This window comes from Sander lucioperca, chromosome 1 (assembly GCF_008315115.2).
Source record: "Sander lucioperca isolate FBNREF2018 chromosome 1, SLUC_FBN_1.2, whole genome shotgun sequence".
In the NCBI taxonomy this organism is placed as follows: domain Eukaryota; kingdom Metazoa; phylum Chordata; class Actinopteri; order Perciformes; family Percidae; genus Sander; species Sander lucioperca.
Genome location: NC_050173.1, coordinates 40,696,637 through 40,722,485, shown reverse-complemented (window position 1 = coordinate 40,722,485; position 25,849 = coordinate 40,696,637). Strand labels below are relative to the sequence as shown.

The 25,849-nt window shown below is 39.8% G+C and overlaps 1 long non-coding RNA gene across 1 annotated transcript in view; it reads left to right on the top strand.

The window, feature by feature from the left end:
* The first annotated feature begins 3,599 nt into the window (after positions 1-3,599).
* Positions 3,600-25,849, top strand: part of LOC118495599 — a 556,251-nt gene continuing 534,001 nt past the window's right edge. The window contains exon 1 of the long non-coding RNA XR_004898071.1: positions 3,600-3,695. This is a non-coding gene — a long non-coding RNA (uncharacterized LOC118495599). The remainder of the gene's footprint in view (positions 3,696-25,849) is intronic.

The following is a 25,849-nucleotide window of genomic DNA, read 5'->3' as shown; positions in this document are numbered from 1 at the left end:
AGTCTGGTGATACACAGCCTTTGGACTCCCTGCCACCTTATCAGAACAGCACAAACTCTGGCTTGTATCCGGCTATCGCGCTACATCTCGCTGTTTTTTTTTTACTTTCCTCCTCTGTATCTTCCTTTCCTTCTCCACCCTGCCATCCATGTAGACGCGAGTACAGACAGTACAGAGAGCGGTTTGATCTTCTCTGCAGTGCTCTGCAGTGTTCTTGGCATTGTTTGACAAGCTGGATGGGACAGATGGCTTCGGCTCCGGCTTTGGATGAAGGCTCAGAAGCCGGCGGGCGTCAGCATATCTTCAGGCTTCACAAATCTACTTTCCAGACTTTATTTCCAACCTTTTTTACCTGGAATTGAATTTAAAATCCATTTCATGTGAAGCATTTTTTAACATATGGAGATTTTATTATCAATTTCAACCTTTGAATATATATTAATTTAAGAGCATTTTGACACCAGGTCATCAAACAGGTCCTCGAGCTAAAACTATACTTTCTATGTCCAGATCATAGATTGTTTATTACAGTTTTTTCCAACTGCTTACACACGTTTTCAAAACTCTACACACAATTCCCAAAACTGCACACACAAAATGCAAAATGCCTCACATCTCCTTCAAAATGAAACACTGCATTCTAAATACCATAAACACATCTCAAAATGAAGTATTTGCATCAAATGGCAAACACTTTTTTCATAATAGCAAATTTTTGGATATACCATGTACACACTGTTGTTCTAAATCTAAAGCTCTTTTGTCTTTCATTGGCCTATATCTACATTTACAATGTTCTAGAGTGAAAGTAATCTGCTGAGAGTGGTTGAAAAGTGCACTGTAAAAAACAATGTAATGTTACAGTGAAACAGAAAATATTTGTTGGGCAAAACATTACATTTGTAAGAGTAGCACAGTGTTGTATACAGTAGCATGAAACAAGAAAACAAAAGTACAAACATATGTAAACCAAAGGTATCATTTTTAGAATAAAGAATATGTGTGTGTGTTGTGTGTGTTTGTGCATGCTTGTGTGTCGGGGTGGGGGGGGGGTTGTATGCACTTTGTGCAAAACAAAATCTGATTGATTTGTAATGCTGAAATAGTCATTAGGTAGTTGCATGCAGTATGGACGCCACTGTAAAGCTACTCAAGATGGGCTTCTCTCATGGTCAATCCGTGGTTGATCACATGATGAATAAGTGTGGCCCTGATCTCATCAGAGATGGCTCTCCTTCTTTCTCTTCTTCCCTCCTCCTCCTACTCCTCCTCCTCCTCCTCGTTGTTGTCCCTCCTACTTCCCTTGCTCTCTGTCTATGTTGGCATCCATTGTTCAAAACAGGTAATCTGACCTTTGACCTATGTATAGGCCTATAGTAAAGCAGTGATTGGTTAGTGTTCAGTTATGACATAATGTGTTTGCACATGTGAGGAGTGTGTGTGTGCCCTGGTAAATAAGTGTAGCATTTTGATTGGTTGTGTTTAGAAAAGGAAAGCAAGTCACTTCCTGTTAGATTTTTGTGTCTTAGGTAGACAACTGTGTGTAGTGTTTTGAAAAAAGTGTTTTATTCAATTGAAAACTGAGTGAAAGGCTGAGAAATAGCTTATGGTTTTGGAGATTTGCTGTGTAATTTTGCACTTTGAGTGAGAGGTTTCAAAAATTGTGTGACATGAAAAGATTTTGTGTGTAAGCAGTTGAAAAAAACTGTAATATGGACGAACGACGCCATCTTGTAATTTTGGAAAAACTGTACAGCTATACAGCAGCCAGCCACAAGGGGGTGATCCAGATATTTTGGCTTCACTTATACAGTCCATGCATCAACCTCTGGTCCGCATAGCCATGCCCATGAAGGTCGCGGTGACAGACTTTGTTCCCATACAACCCATGAAAAGAAATTTTGCAAAACCCGAAAATTGCGCTAAAGAACAAGCGATTCACCAAAGTCAAATATGCGGTTAGCCTAGCTTAGCATACACACTGTGAGCAGGAGGAAACAGTGAGCTAAAAAATGTAGCAACATTTCTGGGTTTTTCGGCAGATGTTCTAGGGTCATGTGCTAGAACTAGAATTGGAACAGTTCATTTTTTCACCCAGCACTTTTGTGTTGAGCACATCTGTTGGCATTGGTCTCTGTACAGGCTCAGTTGTGTCAAGATAAGATCAGATAGATTTTTATTGTCCCGAAGGAAATTTGTCTTGGACAAACAAACAAGATCTGCTGTTTAAAGAATTCAACACAAGATAGTGCATACACACATACACACATACATAAAGTACACAGACACAGACTGTTGCATCACTCTGCATGGACATGCTCATGTTGCATGCAGAGACTGCCACTAGCCAACAGATTTGCACACTGCCCGTTGTACAACTCATCCTAATGGTCGTCATAATATGTGCAGTAAGAGTAAGCCGCCTTATCAACATAAAATCCTTATAAAAGAAAAGTAAAAATGTACATGTGTGTGTTTAAGATAAAAGGCAGCATTTCAGGGTAACCTTTGAGGTTGTAAGGTTTGATCACCTTACAGCACTGGAACTGAAAACCTGAAACCATGTATTGCAATTTTTACTTCACTATACTGCCCTACAAAGGCAAAACGCTGTAACATCATGTTTGGTCAAAAATGAGTTAATGTCATTTTTGGGTTATTTGAGACCTCCTTTACATATCGTGAGTCAATTTGATTGTTTTAACGAGAAAATAAAGGTCTATGACAACCGTAACATCCAAAACGATAAGAGAAACCACAGCAGAACGCCGTAACAGCCGTTACGGCTCTTTGCCTTTGTTCCGGCACGCTGAAGTTGAGTTACGGTGTTCTGACTTTGTTTAGCCAGGCTTCAAGAGAGATGTTACTGTGCCGCCGTGATGTTACTGTACTCTGGCTTTGTCATACTGTCAAAGTTTGCCGCTTTTAATTGTCACCAAACCACGTAACATACAAATGACACATCTTTGAAATAAAGTGGTGATGGTTCAGGTCTGTCAACGTCAGCGACAGCCCGGAGCTAGCTAAATTTAATCTGTGTCACGTAGCGCTAACGGTGATGCTGACACACCTCCTCACTTGGCGGAGCCTCACATCAGACGCCGAAAACCAATTATTAAATACACAGGCATCCTACCTTTCCATGCAATACGATATAATCCATGGAAGATATAATCCATAGCAATGCACGCCATCTGCTGTATCCACAACAATCCGTACAAAGTAGGCTAACCTAAATGGTCGGTCAACTCTGTCAATGTTATCTCAGAATTAAAAAGTAGTAATCCAAGTCGAGTTTGTTGACTGTGCATTGTGAGCAGTTTGGTGGCCCTTAACCCTTAACCAGGGGCGGTTCTAGGACCAGACCTTTAGGGGGGCTCAGCCCCTAATGAGAATATGACACGGATACAGTGCCTTGCAAAAGTGTTTTAACATAATATATTTATCGTTAAACAATAAATATACCTTTGTATTCAATTATAATTAAATTATCTTTATTGAGAAAATATTTATTGTATTTATTCATATTGTATACTGTACTGCAAAGTAACTTATCTGTCATACTGTTTAACTGTTAGTGTTGCCGCTCTATCCTGATCATTATAGCACTAAATAGGAACAACCAAAGGTCTTCTATATCATTTAAAACTAATACCATGATGACTAGACCTTGGTTAGGTGTTCTTATAATGGATGTAAGTATGGTGAACAGCAAGCAAATATTGATTATATGTCAGTTACTGCCTTTTGCCTTTGCATGACTCCTTGTTTTGTACAGTAACTGCCAAACAAGGGTCAAAGGTCAATTTTGAGCTCAAGATTTTTTTGCATACAAACATTTCTTCATTATAGCAACTAGTTGTCAAATTTTGGGAGTCCTACCTATAATACTTTTGTCTGGACAAAACAGAAACTTTAAAGTCATTTTTCTCAGTTTCACACTCTAGCGAGTTAAGGTCTTTTGCCTTTGTATATAACAAGCAAATTGCATTTCTTTTCAAATGTTTCAGGGAAATTTGACCTGAAGGTGGTGCTATGGTAAAGGTCAGAGTTCACGAAAATCATTGCATTTTATTCCACATTTTCACACCAGGAGCCGTATTCACAAAACATCCTAAGGCCAAAAGTAACTCCTAGATGGCTGAGTTAGGAGAAACTCTTAAAATTAGGGGTGTGCCAGTCCTATCTGTAAGACTCCTACTTTTTGATTTAACTATTTTAATCAAAGTATTTCAGTGTATAAAGTAGCTCTTCAGTCCGGGAGAGGTTAGAGGCAGTCCAGAGTTACTAAGACCTGCTCACAGTCAGTGTGCTGCAAGTAATGTGTCTCAATGTGATAGAAACCAAAATTACTTTTAAACCCTTATGATAGCAGCAATTAATAAGGATACAGCCGCTCAACTCCAAACAGTCCAATTCTTTCTTTAAAACAGGCGTCTCTTAGAATTATTCAGACCAAAAATGTTCTTCATTTTGTTTGATAGTTCACTAGGTACACATTGAATAATCACCAACTGCAATAAACACTTAAATAAATGTCTCATCAAGTACAATTGGTGCTATATGTAAAATCGTCAAATCAAAGTCTGATGATGATGTTTTGCCAGCTAGACATAATACCACATGCTAATGATGTTTGATGTCAGATAGGCTACAACAACTTAGCTATTTGATCTGTCTAATTTAATCAAATGTATTCCTTGTTTATGTGTATTGATGAATAGTGCACTTCACAACCATTACCACAGATTGGTCCTCTGTCAACCAATCAATGCAGAACCAAGAGTCCTTCGGCCACACCACTTAGTAAAATAATGGAAAAAGAACAGAGTTAAATGATCCATTCAGTCACTTCCAACTACCTGCAGCAGAATACTGTATGTCTGTTCTCATATCCCAAACCTGAATCTTTTCAACAACTAAAAAACATGAACACAGTGTTCACTGATTCTGAGAGTCCGATACCAAAACCTGACATTTAACAGTGATGATTCAGATAGGTGGACAACTCCTCAAAACATCAACCTGACATTTACCTGTTGGGATAGGAGAATATATATCATCAACAACAAAACATAAATCATGGTATATGCATTGTTAAAGTGTATGTTGTCCCCCTAACTGAACTGGGTGGTGGGTGTCTCTGGTTGACTTCCTACCTCTCGGATAGGAGTTTTTCTTTGTCACTTGGTCCCTACATGTTTGAAACTGCTGCCCTTTACTGTGGTGTGCTTCAGGGCTCTGGGTCCTAACTTATTTGCATTGTATATGCTTCCCTTAGGTCATAGTATTAGCAAATTTAAAGGTATCTCATATCACTGCTACCCTGATGCTATCCAGTTGAATGTCTCTTTTTTAGCCTGATGACACTGACAAACACAATTGTCTGACTGTCATTTAGGCCTGGATGGCTAACAACTTTTTACAGCTCAATGCAGATAAGAATTACTTCAGATAGAACAGTTTTTTTTAGCTGTACAGTCTAATATGCTATGTATTTTGATTAACATATCTAATCATTACTAATTAAGAAACTTTAGCAAGTGCAGGTCGCAAGTTTTCTTTAACGTTTTGTTTCTTTGACTGTTTGACAATTTTACTCTTTTGAAGCACTTTGTGAATTTGTTCTGTAAAAGGTGCTATTATAAAAGAACATATTAATATTACCTGTCAAACTGTAAGCTCTTTTGTTTTCTGCATGGAGGCCTGTTCTTCCACTGCACACAGAAAGCCTGATAAGGTCACTCTCTACACCCTTGCCTTCTTTTGAAGAGCTTCTGTGTGATTGGCAGCCTGCATGCCTTTGCTAATGTGCAATTTGTGTTACATGTGGTTAAAAGGTTAGTGTGGGAAGTGAGTGTACGTGTGTGTCTATGATTAGATAGATGACACTACGTCTGATGAAGTGAAAATGGCTCCTTGTCAACCTCAGTTCAGTACACTCCACACAGCATTGTCAATTAGCACCAGCATACTCATTTAACACGCATCTATAGAAATAATAGACACAACTGAATGTAGTTTGAATAAGAGCCACAGATTCAAGGTTGTGATATCACAGAGCAAGAAAAGAAAAGTAGGTCTGTTAGTAGGTATAAGGAGGGAACGCATGCTCTCTCACGAGGACATATACTTGTTAGAAGTGTGTTAGTTCACACCAAACATTCATTCAATTAAATTTTATTTATAGTGTCAAATCATAATGGAAGTTTTCTTTACAGACACTTTATTACCCCATTTACACGTACATGGTTATTTTGAAAAACACACATTTCCCTTTGTTTGTTTGAAATCGCCTCTGAAAACGATTCTTTCTAAAAACTCCGGCCAGAATGGAGATTTTGGAAAACTTTGTTTGCACGTTTGGATGTAAACTGAGACAAACGGAGGTTTAGGCAGCCGAGGAAGTGAGGAAGAGAAGAGAGAGGAAGTGATTCGTTGCTGTTGTTCCTATTTTCGGGATTCTGATTGGCTAACGTGGGCTTGAGCTTCTCGTTACACTGCCACCTACAGGTCTGGCATGCTCTTGACGGCATCGACGGAAAATATACACGGGTACGTGTAAACAAACACTTTTCTGAAAACTGACAGCTGTGCACGATGTTATTTTTGAAAACGGAGAGGTTGAAATGTCCGTTTATGAAAATAGCCGGCCACGTGTAAACGTAGCATACAAGTAGAGCAGGTCTAGACCACACTATAATTTACAAATCCCCCCAAGAGCAAGCATTTGGTGCGACAGAAGTGAGGGAAAACTTCCTTTTAACAGGCAGAAACCTTGGAAAGACCCTGGCTCTTGGTGCATGGCCGCTGCATTAGAATGCGTCTCCACGTGCATCTTGTGTGTGTGTGTGTGTGTGTGTGTGTGTGTGTGTGTGTGTGTGTATATATATACATTTCAGTTGCTACTCTCAGAGTCACAATAATAAAGTAGAAATGTGCAATAACTAATGAAAAAGCACTGCCTACAGTATGTCTCTGGATGTGACTTTTCTCTGTGTGACTGCGGTATGTGTGTAATTTGTAACATGTGAAATATGTCACATTATATGAAGCGGAATATGAAGATGTCTACCGGCGGTCGCCGTGACCTGTGCAGGAGAAAAATAAGTTATTAAATAAAAGTCTCAGTGTGTTCAGCTTTCAGTACTTTTGTAGCTTCTATCTGAATCTCTGTGGTTTGATGGTTCTGAGCACTATTCCATCATCAGCATACTGTACATGTCGTTGGGCTCCAGGCAAATTATTATTATTAGCATTCTCACTTCAATCTCATAAAATATGTCAGAGGTCATATAGACTATATCAATGACATTTCATTTCCGGGATTGATGCTGCTGCAAATTCCGCCGGATGTCCGTCACCTTCCTCTTTCTTTGTGTTGGCATTCTAAACTCCGGTGGATTTATGAGCACTATGGTTAACTGCTCCTTAGATCTCTGCAGACAGCTAGCTAGACTATCTGTCCAATCTGAGTTTTCTGTTTCACGACTAAAACAACTTTTGAACGCACACGTTCCACCAAAATAAGTTCCTTCAAGAGGCTAATTTGCAGAGGCACCGTGGCTCCATACGGCGCTTAGCGCCACCCAAGACAATTGTGATTGGTTTAAAGAAATGCCAATAAACCAGAGCACGTTTTTCTCCCATTCAGGAATGCTGTGTGGACTAGCCAGACCTTCCTTTGCAGCGCTATGGAGGAAGGTCTGGTAATGCGAGACTAGAGCCCATATAAACCAGAGTACACACACAGTTCAAGCTGGGGAAAAAGGGTGGGAGGCTGTAGATATTTCCCCTGGGGCCTGCCAGCAGGTGTATCCAGCCCTGGATCCAGACACCCACTTGTTAGAAGCCGCCATTCAAAGAGTTTCTGGTACGTGGTGGTCAATGAAGACAAAGAGGAATGGTGAAATATTAATGGAGGCTATTGTGTTCGAGCTTGCCGGCAGCAACTGCTTGTCTTTGTGTGTGTGTGTCTGTATATGTGTGTGTGTGTGTGTGTGTGGGGGGGGGGGGTTTATCCAGCAAGGTGCAGCTGGTCTTCCGAGAAGTACATGGCGCCAAGATAGATTTGGTTCAATATGATAGAGTAAACTGATCAGCTTTGAAAGGAAGATGTTTTTGTGTGTGTGTGTGTGTGTGTGTGTGTGTGTGTGTGTGTGTGTGTGTGTGAGTGAGTGAGTGAGTGAGTGAGTGAGTGTGTGAGTGAGTGTATGTGTGTGTGTGTGTGTGTGTGTGTGTGTGCGTGTTTGTGTGTGTGTGTGTGTGTGTGTGTGATCATCAGACATCCCCAATCTGCCCCGGAGACAGTGTGTAAAAGATGTCTATGATAATTCATCCACCATAAATGAACCTCCATTTATAGATTTTAATGAAATCCTAATTGCCAGCTTAATACACTCCCCTACTTTTATGGAGACATAAGTAATAGGCAAGGGGACATGAAATTATTTTATTCTGATATTTATTACACCCATTTGACTCCTTTGCAATAAAGTTCAAAATTAGATCCAGACTGAAAATTATCTAACAAATGATTTCATTTGAATCACCTAATTAGATGGGACAATCTGACGGAGGAGGTTTAACTCCCATAATAAGACCAAAATATAAAATGGGATCTCTGTTGGGAACATCTCTGCTGATGTTCATGCAGATAGAGAAGGAAGGGATGCTTTACACAGGAGTCAATTACAGTTACTGTAAATGTGATATGACATTGTAACTCTTTCTCGTTAATCTATTTTCATACATCACAAGTGAGCATGTAATGTATTACGACGTTGGAATGGGTTTATAAAAACTGCAATCCTTCAAGCAATAAACATAACATCTTTATGTGAGCAAAAATGTGTCCCATTTTAGAAACTGTAAAGGAGCCAAACAGTTGTGTGTTTAATGGTCTAATCATTGCAGCTTGTAGGCCGTTATATTGTTGGCTAGTATCATTTATAATAAAACATCAGATTTTTATAAACTACATGTGTTTTGTGTACAGAAATCTTTGTGTAAAGTAACTAGTAACTAAAGCTGTCAGATGGATGTAGTGGAGTAAAAACTACAATATTTCTCTCTGAAATGTAGCGGAGTAGAAGTTGAAAGTGGCATGAAAAGAAAAGATCTCAACATTTGTACTTAAGTACAGTACTTGAGTAACTGTACTTACATGTTACATCCTACCACTGTTTTTAGGAATTCCAATTTAATGCTGTACAAAATGACTCTTCTGAGTATGAGTCAATCTCTTTTTTGGTCCTCATTTATAACAAGTCTAAGTAAGTCTTAAAATAAGTATTTTAATACAAATAACTAAGGCATACTTAATGCCACACTACACCACAAATGCCTTATACAGCTTGTCAATGGCAATTTTGTGATTTTAAAACCTCTTCAAGTGAACAAATTAAAGATGCTTGATGTTACTTGAACAAGTAACTTTTATTTTACCTTAACTTATTTTTTTTACTGTATTATTGATTAACTTATTGGAGGTCCACTGCTCACTTTTCTGTAAGGGTGCTGCACTTTCCAAAGTCAAAGCTGTTTGCATATTTTTATTAGATGCAGTTAAAGGAGAGCACCGTTATTATTCGGATTTTTTGGTCTTTAGAGTCAAAAGGTCAATTTCCATCCACTCCAACAACTTTACTTCCATCCATTGTGTCAACAGCAGCAACTTGAATGAAAATGTATTCACCTATAGCTTTCAAAACCTCTAAAATGCATCTAAATGTTCAGAGATGTGTGCTATCCATCATTTCAAAACTAATGAAGAATCTTTAAGGTTGGGGTGGATGGGTGGATGGGTGGATGAGTGGATGGATGAGTGGATGGATGAGTGGATGGATGGGTCATAAAACACAGGACTTTCAAGCCGGGGGGCGGAATTTGCTTCCCGGGGAAAACCATAAGACTTTCTCCCATGAAATGTGTGTTCCTTGGGCGTGTTTCATCCAAATCACAATGTTTTTCCTAAACTTAACTAGTCGTTTTGCTACCTAAACGTAACTTTCCTGGCCACATAACGCTCACTTTTTGTCGCCTAAACTTAACCGTGATTGTTATGTTAGTATGACAATGGAGTGTAGAAAGTACAGCTCAGCACCACAAGTCTTGAGTTCCACTCGGTAACTTTAATAATCCCTTAACCCTGTTACAGGACACTATGCATATTTGTCCACTAGGGGGCAGTGACGTAACACACACACACACGTAACACTAGCACCATGCGGAGCACCATGCAGAGCACCATGCAGAGCACCATGCGGAGCACCGTAGCAGCCAGTGTCACATGACTAGCCGGTGGTCTTCTAGTTTCATACGATATCTTACTGTACGTTTTGGTGTGCATACATACATTTTCATACTATATCATCGAACATGTACATGAGAATGCGTAGCTCAGCACAGCTGATTAGTGCTGCTGGTTCTGGCCAATTTCGCCTTGTATGTGTTTTAAGTCACCTGCAACTGCTATGTTTGGATTGTGAAGAAACACAGGTCGCCACCCAGCAACATATTCATTGTATGAATTGAAATTCAACGTATAAATAAATGAGTCATCAAAAAGGATCTTGATGGAATTTGATGTAACTTTTGTAGGCGTGACAGTGAGTGAGGAGGGTAGATGCAGCAGAAACAAATAATGCCAACTTTAATCTAATTGCCATCAATCATAGCCAACAATAACTGTGAAGTGTTATGGTTATTGTTTAGCTTTTTAACTGCCTGAAGCTTAAACTGCAACAACAAAAACATTTGAGGATGATGATCATCTGGATGATGATTCATAATTGGCAGGGATGTCCCAAAATGACAGTACACGGAGCACAGACTATCTTTGGCATTAAAGGTAAATTATTATTATTGTTTTTCATGTGTTCATGCTGGCCACGCCCCTGGCTATTATTTGAGACTCTGCCCTTATTAAATACCATCTTATATGCACGTTTACAGTATTAACAGTATTTTTCATTGTCTCTCCCATGCCCCCCGCCCCACACACACACACACACACACACACACACACACACACACACACACACACCCCTGTGGCTCTGTGGCTCTCATCTCCAAGCTAATGGTTTCTACTGAAGACATCCATCTTTAAAGATTTCTCACAAATGTAAGTATAGTTTCATTTAAAAAAAGGCTCAGTAATTTCATAAAACAGCTGGACACTGAAGTTTTTAACAGAAGAAAATAGTGCATTTTTGGGGACTATTTTCAGCGGTGGATTAATCAGTATTTGGGGTAGGAGTGTGTGTGTTCATAGGGATGAAGGAACAACACCATGGCCCATTGAAAGAACAATGGAGCTCTATGGCACAGAAGAAGATATATCAGTCTGTGATACTTGTTAGATACATTCAGCGCTGTTTATGTTTTAAAGGGACAAAGAAAATATTGAATTTTGCCAGCCCCAACCTTTAAAATGAGGGAATTGTTCAACAAAAGGTTGGACGAGAACTCTGTTCTCTACCATGACAGTCAAACTGTCCAACTGGACCTTCACACTCTCACTTTCCACCTTAAGAATAATATTTTCTGGACAAACCAAAGAATTAATCCATTCCTCTTATAACAGACATGGACTGTTACAATTTAAAATTCTACACAGACAACATATGTTGAAGCTACGGTTGTCCAAGATGTTTCCTACAGTCAACCCCCTATGCGACTGATGTGGACAGCCTTCGGCCTCTATTGCACATATGTTCTGGAACTGCCCAAGACTATTAATTATTGGGTCAATATTTTCCAAACTCTGTCTGAAGTTCTTACGATACAACTCAATCCAGACCCAGTTTTGGTTGTGTTTGGGGTAAATGTGGACACAACAGTTAACACTCAAATAGTCAATATAATATGCCATACGTTTTGTGACACTGTTGGCACAAAGAAGAAAATTACTGAATTGGGAGCTGAAAAACCCACCAGCCCATCTAACACTACGGAAAGTTTGCAAAAGGTTAAATTCTCACTTAACAAATTATAGCAACCCTTTATAAACCATTTTGAGAAGACAAAACTGTGACTGATAGTCCAACACATTCTCACTCCCATCGTGTAAAATATGTGGCCATGTGCCTTTGGCGTGTTGTTGATACTAAAAGTCTCCTTCGTCATAGTTAAACGTGCTTTATCTAAACGTGCTGGGTCGGGACTATTTGCGTTACTTTGGACGTTGTGGGTCGGGACCTATGTTTAACATATGGTTAATGGTTATAGTGTATAACATGTGGCACAAGAACACGACAGTTAGGTTCAGAGAAGATAGTGAGTGGGCTTATAAAAGGTACGTTTCAGTGACACGCGGGATAAGAATGAGACAATTGGGTTTAGGAATAGAACAACGGGACAGTTTAGGAAAAGATGGTGGGTGGAGTTACAAAATGTACGTTTCAGGTTTATCGGTGTTTTAAGCCCCCAATGTCTCCTTCCAGGCTAGGATTAGGCAATGGTTATGGTTATGGTTAGGGTTAGGTTATGGTTAGGGTTAGGTGCCTTGAAGTCAACGGTCGCAGCGCTGCCTGGAAGGAGACGATGGGGGCTTAAAACACCATCGCGCACGTTTAAGCGACAAGCAGGACAAGAACGGGACATGAACCCCAGTCCTGGGTGAAAGTCCTGTGTTGTTTGGCCCATCCACCACCCCAACCTGCCTCCCTACGAGGAATTTCGATCTTTCATACTACTCACTACCGTTGTCTCTCTTAAGGGTTAGTGCGTTCCATACACACGCTGAAGGATGATTTTTGCGTCGTATCTGACGCTGAGAGACACTGACCAAGCATTAGTATTTTACCAGTTGGGAGTGAGAACGGATTGGATAGTCACCTAACTTGCAGCATCCCTTTTTTCTTTCTATTTTTTCATGTGGCATCCTGTTGTTGTTGGGATTTAAATATGTGTTACTGTGTTAAAGAATTTGATAAACAGTTGTTAAAAAAAACAAGTAATACATGAGTAAGTATTTTTAAATTTGAAAAAAACAAAATAACAATTATACTTTTCTGCATTGGCAGAATGGACCAATATGAATGTACAGTAGTTCTCGGAGACTGGGCTGGAATGGTTCTTATGCATATCAGCTGCATTCATAGCTTGTGTTTTAAGCATAAGAATTGGCTAGGAATCATATTATGAGCAGCCCATTCCAGTGTAATGTTATGTAGGTGTATAATTAAATAAGACTTATTCAGCATTGTCTCCTGATTTTCTAAATGAAAGAATATAAAAAGGGGAACAAAGGTGGCTCATCTTTTAATGAAGGTTTTTATGACTCATTTACACATCACACGTTAATCATCAGCGTATTTCTTATGAGATGCTGTAAACAAATGAAACAATCAGCAGAAAGGTTGGTGCCCTCTGCTAATGTAAATGCTGAGGAGAGATTACTCACTGTGTTGGTGCTCCTAAAGGAAAGACAAAACCACGACAGGGCTGTTTTCGTCTACACCAGGGGTCCTCACATTTTTTAGGCCAAGGACCCCTTAGCTAAAAGAGCTGTGGGGACCCCCTACTAAATATACTGTATAACATTAAATTGCATATTAAACTGGGCCGGATGGATGAAAATTGATATTTACATATTATTACCAAGTTTTAAAACTGATTTAGTTGCAGTTGTCCACAGACAAATTCAAGGTAATATAAGAGTAAGAAAAGAGTAAGTATATAAAGTAGCATAGCTACAGTAAGAAATAAATAAAAACAATAGAAGTAAAGTAAGATAAGGTTAAAAAGATTGTTTCAAATGGATTGTTCACATTTTACTGAAGTGCAGTGTTAACATAAAACACAGTACGAGCATAAATAAGTACAGTGTGCATAATAAGTAGCGGCAGTTGATAAACAACATATATTGCACATGTAGCTTATAAATTATTAAGTAATCATTGTACATAATTGTCCAAGAATATTGAGATTTGATGTGGAGATACGTGCTGTGAGACCTGAGGCCTGTACTACGAATGAAGATCAACATGCCCTGGATTTATTTCAGTTACCTGGCTTCACCTGACCTAACAACCACGGTCGTCACGACGGTGGTTAACAACTAGTTCAATCAACCCAGGGTTTCCCAATCCAGCGCTGTGCGCGTTCACATAAAAGAGGCGGTGTTTGCACAGCATGAGCAATCGCAAACATCTACCAGAGCCGCATATTTTACGTAAGAAGAGCAAACTATAATTCTATATAAATATGAAGAACACAGACACGGTTTTGCAGGGAAAAAGCAATACAGTCGCTGCTTCCTAAGGACGTGTGTGTGTCTGTGTGTGTTCCCAGGAAGGAAAGCTGGCAAAAAAAGCCAACGCTGGCAATGCGTAAATTACAAGGCACAAGATCTGACCATAATTACACTTGTGCTTTCCATAAACTGCCATTGCTTTAGCCTATTATTTCAGTTGCAACCCTGGCAGTGGTAAGCAATCGTGAGAGCAAATTAAAAACATAAAAACATAATTCAAACCGATGCGCGCATTGGCAAACACACGTCAAGAAGCCGACAAATAGCCTATACGTAATTCCCTCCGCTGAAAATCTATATCTTTCATAATGATACCCATCAGAGAATGTTAACGGTCTCTAAATGTTTTAACTTTTATGAGCGCATCTCTCTCTCTCCGCACACCAAGCTCCAGCTGATCTTCAAAGAATGGTGACGCCGTTATCAATCGAGTATTGATTGGTCAGTAGGCGGTGCTTTTACACCGGTTGATCTCTAATCTCCAACATAACCTGCTCCCGACCAGGTTAGGTGTTCAGCATAAGTTACCACGGCGATTTAACCCGGTAACAAATGATCCACCGTCGCGATACACAAAACTCTGGGTTGAACCTGAAGTTACCTCGTTAACGCCAAATCTTGCTTCGTAGTACAGGCCTCAGTTTTGACACTAAGCAAGCCTATCATCAATATTGTGTAAATTAAATTTGTATTTGTTTTGGCAAAAAAAATGGGCTTTGCTAATAATGTGTTACATTCATGTTAATATATGTTTTCAGACATTACATTTTTTTAAATGATCAAAAAACTATCAAACAATAATCAGGCGGCCCCCCTGCACTAACTCTGAGGACCACTTAGGGGTCACGGACCCCCTGTTGAAGATCTCGCTTCTCGGGTCTACACAGACTGATTTCAGAAGGAACTGGAGCGAGTGACTACATTCAGCTAACTGTATCCTAAATGATCAAAAACAAAAATGTGTCTTGGATATATTTCTATTTATATGCATGTCTTGGTAATATATCACTTCAAATGTGTTTTTATTTCGTTACATACATTTAAGGCTTGACATTAACTTTTTTCTCATCAGCCACTCTGGCTAGTGATTTTCCAAAGTTAGTGATGCAGAATTTTCACTAGCTACTGTTTTGTGGGAAATTACATTATAAATATTATAATATTAATATAATAATATATAATTTACGTAGTCAAATCTGATTTGTCAAGTCATGACTATTGTTGTTTGATCGTTGAATGGGGGGGGGGCATTATATGTTGATACTTATATCATAATATGCTGTATATTAATGTATTGGGAGGAAACAGGTAGTTCTATGTAAAATCCGACATATAGCCAAAATGGCGTGGTCCTCATTTCATAACGCTGCGAAGATTCGACTCTGTGATCGGCAGTCGAATCAGGCTCTATCCATCGACGCATCGAATACTCCACTATTCGGGGTCACCCCTACTTATTATTATAGTTTAATTTGATTAAAGTTGACTGTGGTGTGCTACAAGTTACTCCAAGAACTAGATTTACAACCCATTTAAATCTAGCTAAATGACCATCCAAATCAATAATGAAAGCTCTAACACGACAATGATGAAATATTCAGCTGTGATAAGATTGTGTGTAAAGCTCCCTTTGTATGAAAACACGCAACCGATTAATTCAACTCAATTTTCAATTCAATTTCATTTATAGTGTCAAATCCCAACAAGAGTTATCTCAGGACAATTTACACAGTGTTCAAATTATACCGTGAGCTTCAGGGGGTACAGCTATTTCTATTTTTATAGATGACGTCATGCGCTCATTTGCATATTTATGACATCATTACGTAATACTTTGCATAAAGCTTAGTGGTTGTGTCAGCAAGGCAGATAGTAAGAAATATAAATCTTTAGCCAAATAATCACAAACTCACTACGGGAGATTTTATATTAAATTATAATTAACACTTAGGTAGCCTATATTTTAAGTACAAAAAAATATTTCTACTAAGGGAGGGCAAAAGATCGATAAAGAATTCTCAAAGAAGGCTGGCTTGCCCAGGACAAGGCCACCTGGCCCCCGCACCCTGTCCCCTGTCCCCTTCTACCTGCCTGCGCAGTGCTGCTGCACATGAGGAGAAAGCAGAGAGGGGAGGGGCTGCTCCTCTACTCCTCAGTCACAGAACAGAAGAGAGAGGTGACTGTTTTGGTGGCCACAAGAGAGAAATACCTCGCGTGCTCGCCGGGCAATACTGGCAACTAGTCGCTTTTGTGAAAAAAAGTTGCTAAGGGGATTTGAAAAGTCTCTAAATCTAGCGACAAAGTCGCTAAGTTGGCAACACTGAATTAGCAAAGAACACAGTCTGAACCTGGGCTACCAGAGAAATGGTACAGCCCAATGGGGAGTGAGGGTTTGAAAATCGTATTTCATTAGATTATTTCCTGAATTGTTGGTATGTGATGGTAATACTGCATTTAAATACATACAATTTTGGATAGGCTAACAAAAAAAAAAAATTCAGTACCCCCAAAACTATTATTTTCATCCCTTTTGGGAGTGTCCAAATCTCATCTAAGGGGATCGGACCCCCCCAATACCCCCACAATTCGAACAGTGAATTTACAGATAGAGTAGTTCCAGACCACACTCTATAATTTAAAGAGACCCAACAATCCCCCATGAGCAAGCATTTGGTGCGACAGTGGCGAGGAAAAACTTCCTTTTAACAGGCAGAAACCTCAGACAGACCCTGACTCTTGGTGGGCGGCCATCTGCCGCTGCCGGTTGGGACACAGATACACTGATACAGATATACAGATGTAGAGAAATATGAGTCGTAATAATTATAGCAGTTGGCATGATGTCGTGCCGTGAGACTTATAGTAACAATAAAGATAACAGAACTATGACTAGAAATAATAGTTCTAACAGTGCAGGGCGTAGCAGGGCGTATAAGCTCCCCGGAGCTAGGTTGGTAACATGCATCAAAGGGACATGATTAAATGAATTAATGAAATGAAGACACGGACATAAAAGTGGTGCAGGGGTGTAATGGTTTTACTGAAAGTGGTTTTGAGCGTGCTCAGCAGCCAGCACGCGCCCCGGGGAGGAGAAGCGGAGCGCACACATTTAGGGTTGTACCAAATACCATTTTTTGAGCTTCGAAGCTTCGGTACTTATCAACAGTGAATATTCAAAGCGTCAAAAATCGTCAAAAATTTCCGACCGCACGTGAAGGCAGCGAAGAAAAAGGAAAGAGACAAAGCAAGAGTTGAAGAGACTTTGCTTTGTTGTTGCAGGACACTGTCACCTATTGTTACACAAACTCCACTCCACACTTAATAAAAACAAAAAAAAACTTTGAAGTTAAATTACTTTTAGGGCAGCATCCAAGCCTGGCTTACCAATTTATCAAAATCAAAAAATCAACTTCCCAAATTCATTGTGTATCACTTAGTTGTATATAATTGGATGACAATCAATCAGTGTTCATTTTGTCAGCGAAAATGTTGACGACAAGTATTAGTTGTTTCTTGTTATTTCATGACTAAATTGTATAGACACAAAATAAAAAAATAAAAATTATTTACAACAAAATGGACAGTGAAATTCAATTCAATGTTCAATTCAGTTGTATTGTCATTGACACAATGTGCAGGCACATACGTAAATAAAATGTCTGTTCATTATGCCTCGACCAGTAAAGACGAAAAGATTGGAAGGCAACAAAACCAGCTCTATTAATATGGGATAGCTAAAGGTTTATTGATATATTTATTTTTCTGAACAGAGACAGATAAGATGAGAAACGAGTGACAGCAATTTGTCTTTGACAAGAAGAACATAAAGATACATATAGAAACAGCCTAATAACATTGACTTTACAAACGTGCAAAATGCAAAAACAGTGCAAGAAGAAGTCTGAATGGAGCTGCTTGATGCTGTCTGTGTATGGCTGTTCAGTCTGGTGATGGCAGTGGGGATGAAGGATTTTGAATAGATGTTTTTCCTTGCAAATGGGACTCAGCAGTAGCAGTTCAGCCTAATGTTTGCAGTGACGGACTGTTTTGTGTGTTCAGTCTACCATGCACTATGGAAACATGGTGTGTTTGAGCGTGTTTTCAGTTTCATGAGCATATCTTGTTTCCCAGCACGCACCCTTGGAGCTGATCCTCCCTCCCACCCCCCCACTGTGCGAGTGTGTATAGTGTAAACTCCAGCAGGGGATGGCCCGCTGGGCGGTGTCTCGTGTTGGGAGCCGTCCCCACAATGCCGCTGCCTGAACCAGAGACAACAGGCTGACCCAGATTCCTGCCCACACACACACACACACACACACACGGATGCAGGACAAAACATTTCTGCAATTCGTGGGAAAACAAATTTACTTTAAGTTCAACACATCCCAGACAACGGCCACAATTAGATGAGAAGCCTTGAAGGCATTTATAAGAGGTCATAGAAGTTACACAGGCAGGAAAACAAAAGAAGCACAGGAAATAATTAGAGATCTTGAATCCAAAATCAAAATGCTTGAATACAAAAGCTTGCAGGATGGACCAAATTAAATCTTCAAACAGTTCCTACTTCTTAGAACACACACACACACACACACACACACACACAAGCACGCACACACACACGCACGCACACACTCACACACACACACACACACGCATCCACTCACCCTGTGTTTCAACAACAGCAGAATATAACAACTGAATATCTTCACAATTCTTCTTGGCAAAATGAGCACATGCTGTAACAATGTTGTATAGAAGAAAGTAAGTGATATTTTTTTCCCCGTGAATAATATAATGAAATTAAAAATGTCTTCCTTTTTTCATTTATTTTTCAATCAAAATTAAATTCAATTAAAGCTGCAAGCAACGATGGACGCGCCTGTGCGCGTGACGGGGTTACTGGCGGACGCCGCTCCTTGCAACCGTATATTTGCGCGGCACTCAGACACTGCAAATCGTCACCAATGAAAAGGGAACTCCCTACTGAGTTCAATGATAACTCACACAAGACTCTACATCATACAGTTCATTAGCTGTTAAAGGGGGCGTGGCTAAAGCATAGCGGTCGGGGCAAACGTTTACCAATAAAAAAGCAAGTCTCTGCAGAGTTCAATGATACCTCACAGAAGGGTATACCTTAAACGGTGTAAATGCTATGAAAGGGGGCGTGGCTTAAGCATAAGGGGTGGGCCAAACCATCACCAGTGAAGAAGGAACTCTGCTGAGTTCAATGACACCTCACACAAGACTCTACCTTAAACGGTTCAAATGTTATAAAAGGGGGCGTGGTCTGAGTAAGTGGGCGTGGTTAAAGTATAGGCTGCGGCTTAGTATCACATGTAGACCACACATTCTAAGTTTCATTTAAATACGATGATGTTTGTCATATAAGCAGATTTCCTGTTGCCAGCGGGGGGCGCTATGACCAAAAGTAAATATTGGCCTGTAGATGTCCTCAGACCTGGACCCTTGTCAATCGTGAGAACTTTCGGACAGATACGACAAGGTACACTCAAGTTACAACTTCTTTGTTCATCGCTAAACACTCAAAATGGCCGCCACGCCACGCCCACACCGTTTGACGAAAAGTTTTTCTTTTAATAACTTTTAATCTTTAAGGTGTTGAGATGGTACAGACCAAGTTTGAAGTCCATCGGATGAAATCTCTAGGAGGAGTTTGTTAAAGTACGACATGTGAATATGTTAAGCCCCTCAAAAAGCCAATTAATTTGCAGAAAATAATTCCTTCAGTTCCAATAGGGCCTTTGCCGCTGTCGGCGCTCGGGCACTAATGATTCAAGCTTCTGAAACATTAGGATGTGCTGCTTTTCTCCATTGTACATCATTGTAAAGTGAATATCTCTGGATAATGTTATGTTGATCACACAAAACCAAATGTCTAAAGATTTCTTTTTTGTTGGCGGGGGGGGGGGGGGTTAACTTCACTAACCCTTGTGTTGTCTTCCCATCGATCATGAACGTTTTTGTCACTTTTTTTAAATGTTTTTTTTTTAAAGTCATGGTTAATAAACCCAATTTATATATAATTATACCTCATTTTTGAGTTTAAAAAAGCATAAATTATGAATTATTTTGACTAATAGTTAAGATCAAAGGATGTTGAGTGAATCAAAAACTGGTATGTCAAAGTTTAGTCCGGATACAGTTTTGAAACTATTTAAACATTCTTTTCAAATGCTATAAAATTGAATAATACACCTAAAATTCAATGGAAGTAATCATAAATTTTACCCACATAGAATGTTGTATGGGTGCCATACCATACAACGTGCATCCATGTTATTTTTGGGCAATTTGGTTAAAAGTGGTCAAATTTGACCCAAGGACAACACAAGGGTTAAAGAAACAAAACAATGACCTTACGTATACACAATTACTGTATGCATTATGTATACATTATGTATAATATGTACATATGCAATACATTTTCACTCCCATCGCGTGGTCGTGACTCTTGGCGTCACTTTTTGACGCTCTGGGTCAGGACGTACGTTTAACTGACATGTGGCACAAGAACGGGACAGTTAGGTTTAGGAAAAGATGGTGGGTGGGGTTATAAAATGTACGTTTCAGTGACACGCGGGACAAGAACGGGACATGAACCCCGTTCTCCTGGGTGAAAGTCCTGTGTTGTTTGACCCATCCACCCTCCCCCACCAACATCCTTGTCAGGATTTTCAGTCTTTCATACTACTCTCTACCGTTGTCTCTCTTAATACTACGTCATCTTACAGCGCCGCGGTCGAGCTGCTGCTCTGCCTGGTGGGTTCCATACAGACGCTGAAGGGGGATTTTTGCGTCGGTATCTGACGCTGAGAGACACTGACCAAATGTCAGGATTTTACGAGTTGGGAGTGAGGACGGGTTGACATTTGTAGTAACAAGGCAGGAGCAGATGGACTTTGCGCTGCATGTACCTCAACCTGCAGTCTTGAATTGTCTTTTATAATTATGTTGCTTTGGACAGAAGTGTCTGCCAAATCAATACATTCCAATCTGTGAGTGTGAAATGTTATACTTTGTTTTATTTATTTTTGGTTTTCCAAGTTCTTTCTGGAGCTGTTCAAAACTTGAGCGTGCCTGCATGCCGGATTGGATTTAGAATCAGTGAACTGTACATCACCACAGACCTAACTCTCTTTGTCTTTGAGTAATAGTTTTTCTCAGGTGGAGTTGAACTGTGGCTAAAGTACATTTTAGATCTGTGTCTGTTAGAGCTGGGCAATATATGGGTATTATATTGAAATCGTGATATGAGACTAGATATCGTCTTAGATTTTGGATATCGTAATATCGTAATATGGCATAAGTGTAGTCATTTCCTGCTATTAAAGGCTGCATTACAGTAAAGTTATGTAATTTTCTGAACTTACCAGACTGTTGGAACTATTCTATTATTTGCCTTTACCCACTTAGTCATTATATCCACATTACTGATGATTATTTATCAAAAATCTCATTGTGTAAATATTTTGTGAAAGCACCAATAGTCAACACTACAATATCGTTGCGGTGTCGATATCGAGGTATTTGGTAAAAAATATTGTGATATTTGATTTTCTTCATATCGCCCAGCCCTAGTGTCTGTAGATCAGAAACAGATTGTGGCCACAAACTCAATGAAAACTGCAGAGCACATTTAAATCGTGCCCCAAAAATAGCAAATGCTGAAGTCATTGTCTTGGTTAGGATCAGCAGGTCAATAAGCTGAACTTCTCAGCACACCTCACCCTCTTGATTAAAACTGCCTTTTATCAGCTCAGAAGACACTGCAAAAACCCCTGCCCAGTCGAATTCTGGAACGCTAATGCATGCCTGCGTCTCTCGCAGACTGGATTACTGCAATGCACTTTCTCTGGCCTCGCTCACGAATCAATAGCAGACTGCAGCTTATTCAAATACAGAAGCTCACATCCGCACTGGAACAGGAACAGTGAAGACTGTTCCAGTCCAGTCCAGTCTGAGCTTCTCTACTTATAGCTCAAATTTAACCCTTGTGTTGTCTTCCCGTCGACATGAACGTGTTGACCATTTCGGGTCAAAATTGAACTTTTTTTGCGCTTTTTTCAATGCTTTTGGCGCTTTTTAAATTTTTAGATTTTTTTTAATTCATCGTCAAATAAACTAATTTGATGAAATTATGCCTCATTGTTTTCTTTAAAAAAGGCATACATCATGAATTATTATGACTAATAGTTAAGATCAGAGGATGTTGAGTGGATCACAGACTGCTATATGTCAAAGTTTAGTCGGGATACTGTTTTGAAACCATTTAAACATTTTATACACCCAAAACTCAATGGAAGTAATCATTAATTTTAGCTGCGAAGAATGTTGTATGGGTTCCATACCATACAACGTGCATCCATGTTATTTTTGGGCCATTTGGTTGAAAGAAACCCATATTTCACGTATAAAAAAACCTTAAAAACGGGTCAAATTTGACCCAAGGACAACACAAGGGTTAAAAGAAAAATAATCAATTATGTCCAAGTGTTTACAGGGGACTGGTTCCTTTTTAGCCTTACACTCCAGCCTTTTTTTGTTACAAACCTAGGCTAAAGACGGGAGGCTGTGAAACAGCCTGGCTATGAAAATCAGGTTAAACCACAAGTCACTGAACAGAGACTCACTACTCCATTCCTAAAGCCTTTGTTCTGGACTGCAGCTCTGCATGATATCCATTAAAAAAAAAACATTTTAAAATTGCATGAATGATATTTCAGAGAAAAACAAAAACACAAAGGTGAATTAAATAATTTAACATCCTCCATGGGCATATTTAATCGTGCTAAACGTTGATAATTTCATTGGAAAATGTTTCTTTTGTAAAATGAATGACCGTGGGAGAAACAAATGGCATATAGGAACAGAACAAATAAACAGGCAGTTTGCTTCATTAACCCTTGTGTTGTCTTCCCATCGACCATGAACTTGTTGTCTTTCTGGGTCAAAATTAAAAATGAACTTTTTTCTCCGAAGTTCTTCGATGCTTTTGCTGCTTTTTTAAATATTTTGTCTTAATCTTTTAGATTATTGAGTTACAAAAAAGCTGAAATTATGATTTATTTTGAAATATAGTTAAAGGGGAACTAGGAACTGGAGTTTTTTTTAGCTTAATTTACCTTAACTGAACAGCTTCGGAGTCATTAGAATGGTTATATGACTTTTTTTCGGGTTGAATGGTGGTCGTCTTGCTCCCCCCTAGCGCCTGTGAGCGGAAAAAAACACCCTTGCAACTTTCTCAGTGTCAGGAAGGATTGCATGATATCAGGTCTCGCGATGTAACAAATTGCTTCACAGCACTGCACACATACGCCCATTCAGGAACCGGCTAACAAGGTAGCGATGGAGTTTTTCACACTATCGTCATGGCTGAGCCGGCAAAAAAGAAGCAGAAATCTAGGAAAGCATTGTCGGAGGAACAGAGAAAGAAGAAATGGCAGACTGACTGAGCGAGGAGTCAGACACAAGTAAACATAGGAGCTGCCAAATATCTATTCAGAAGCTGTAGGGGGAGCTCTATAGAGAATCCTGCGAGCAAAAAAAGCGAAATGGCCCAAACTGCATAGCGCCCCTTTAAGATCAGAGGATGTTGAGTGGATCACAGACTGATATATGTCAACGTTTAGTCAGGATGCTGTTTTGAGACCATTTAAACAGTTTTTTTCAAATGCGATAAAATTGAATAAAACACCCCAAATTCAATGGCAGTAAACATTAATTTTACCTGTGAAGAACGTTGTATCCATATAACGTACAGTACTTCCATGCATCCATGTTATTTTTGGGCAATTTGGTTGAACGAAACCCATATTTCGGATATAAAAAAACTTGTAAATCACAAGGACATCACAAGGGTTAAGTGTTTGATTAAAGGAGGTTGTTGTTCAGTGAGGAAAAAAATGTGTGTTTGGTACTTTGGATGGTTTCAGTTAATATTAATAGTGTTGGGCATTGGTAGTGGTGGTTGGTGGGATACTAGGTACACTGCAGTGTCTTCCTCCACCAAAACAGACAGCCCTAACCGCCTGCGCCGCACATTGCCCATTCCAGGAAACCCTTGCGCTGAACTGAATAATTGATGAGCGCGTCTCGCTGCTGTCTCTATGTGAGCTCTCTCTGTTGGCCTCTATGGCTGTCTGCCACTCTGTTTGCCCGACCTTATTGTACATCTCCCCCACTGCCTCAGTTTGTCTCCACTCTGAGACTTTGGAAGGGAAAGGTCTGTTCGTGGCGTGTCTGCTGGGGAGCAGAGTGGATGGAATTAAATCTGCAGGAACACATGACGGATGACTTAAGCTCTTCCTTCAGTTAAACAAATAATACAGTTGAAGTGGACAATCAGACAATGGCTTGGATGGTCCCTGGACCCTAATAAGGGAATATGTTAATAATAACAATAATAATAATAATCAGATTGAAATTGATGTAGAAATATTGGTTTAGACCTGTGGAATGAATTTTAAATGTAAAGAGAGTTATGCTAGTATCCATAGTTACACTGTATATAAAGATGGATGGCTTGACAGCTCCCCAAAAGTGAAGCCAAAATATCTGGATCGCCCCCTGGTGGCTGGCTGCAATATAGGTCATAAACCCCACCCAATCCATGTTAGTGGATGCGGAAAATACAATCAGCACACGTCATATAATTTTTTTTCCCAGAGATGGTTTTAGGTAGTTCTGCCCAGTATACCAGAATGTTGATGAGATATGAGGTTTGGGCGTGTTAGTTTAAATGGAAATTAGTTCTTCTACCTGAGATAAAAACACTTGGTGCACAGAGATTAGCCTGGAAGTCCAGACCCAAATCCGAAATATTAAGGGTCTGGCACTGAGTAATGAAAATGGCGCAACTCAAGGAACGGCACCAAGCATGCGTTTGAAAATCTCACTGCACGCAATTGGATAACACTACGACCAATCACAACAATACACGTGACGTATCCATAGCCCCATACGCTTAGCTACCAGCGGAGCTAACCGGTAGATTAAACTGTCGTCATCTGTTTAGCTCGCCTCTGGCCCGCCTATATCAGATACACCGATGTGATTGGTGCAGCACGGCTGCAAGGGCATAGTTAATGAGCATCATTACTGAATGCCAGAGTGACTCGCTGAGCAAATTCAAATTGTGCTCTCGCGAGAACGGAGATCGCTTTTGGCTCAAAACTCCGCTTGAAAACCAAAATGTAGCAATGTAAATGTAGCCTAAGTAAGATTGATTGCCTGACCACACACACACACACACACACACACACACACACACGCACACACACACACACACACACACACACACACACACACACACACACACACACACACACCTCAACATAAGTTTGAAATGTGATTCATCAAACTTGGCCTGTGCCTTCTTTGCCATGGCCCTCAGGACTGGAATTGCTTGACACCTTTGTTTTTCTTTTTTTTTGCAGATGAGGAGCACTGAGTGATTTGTTGAACTAAAAAGTGTGAGGAGTCACCTGTGTCATCCGTTTAATCCCCCTGCTGTCTCCCCTACGGGGCCCCGTACTGACAAGGTTTTGAGGTTGTGTTTGGGAG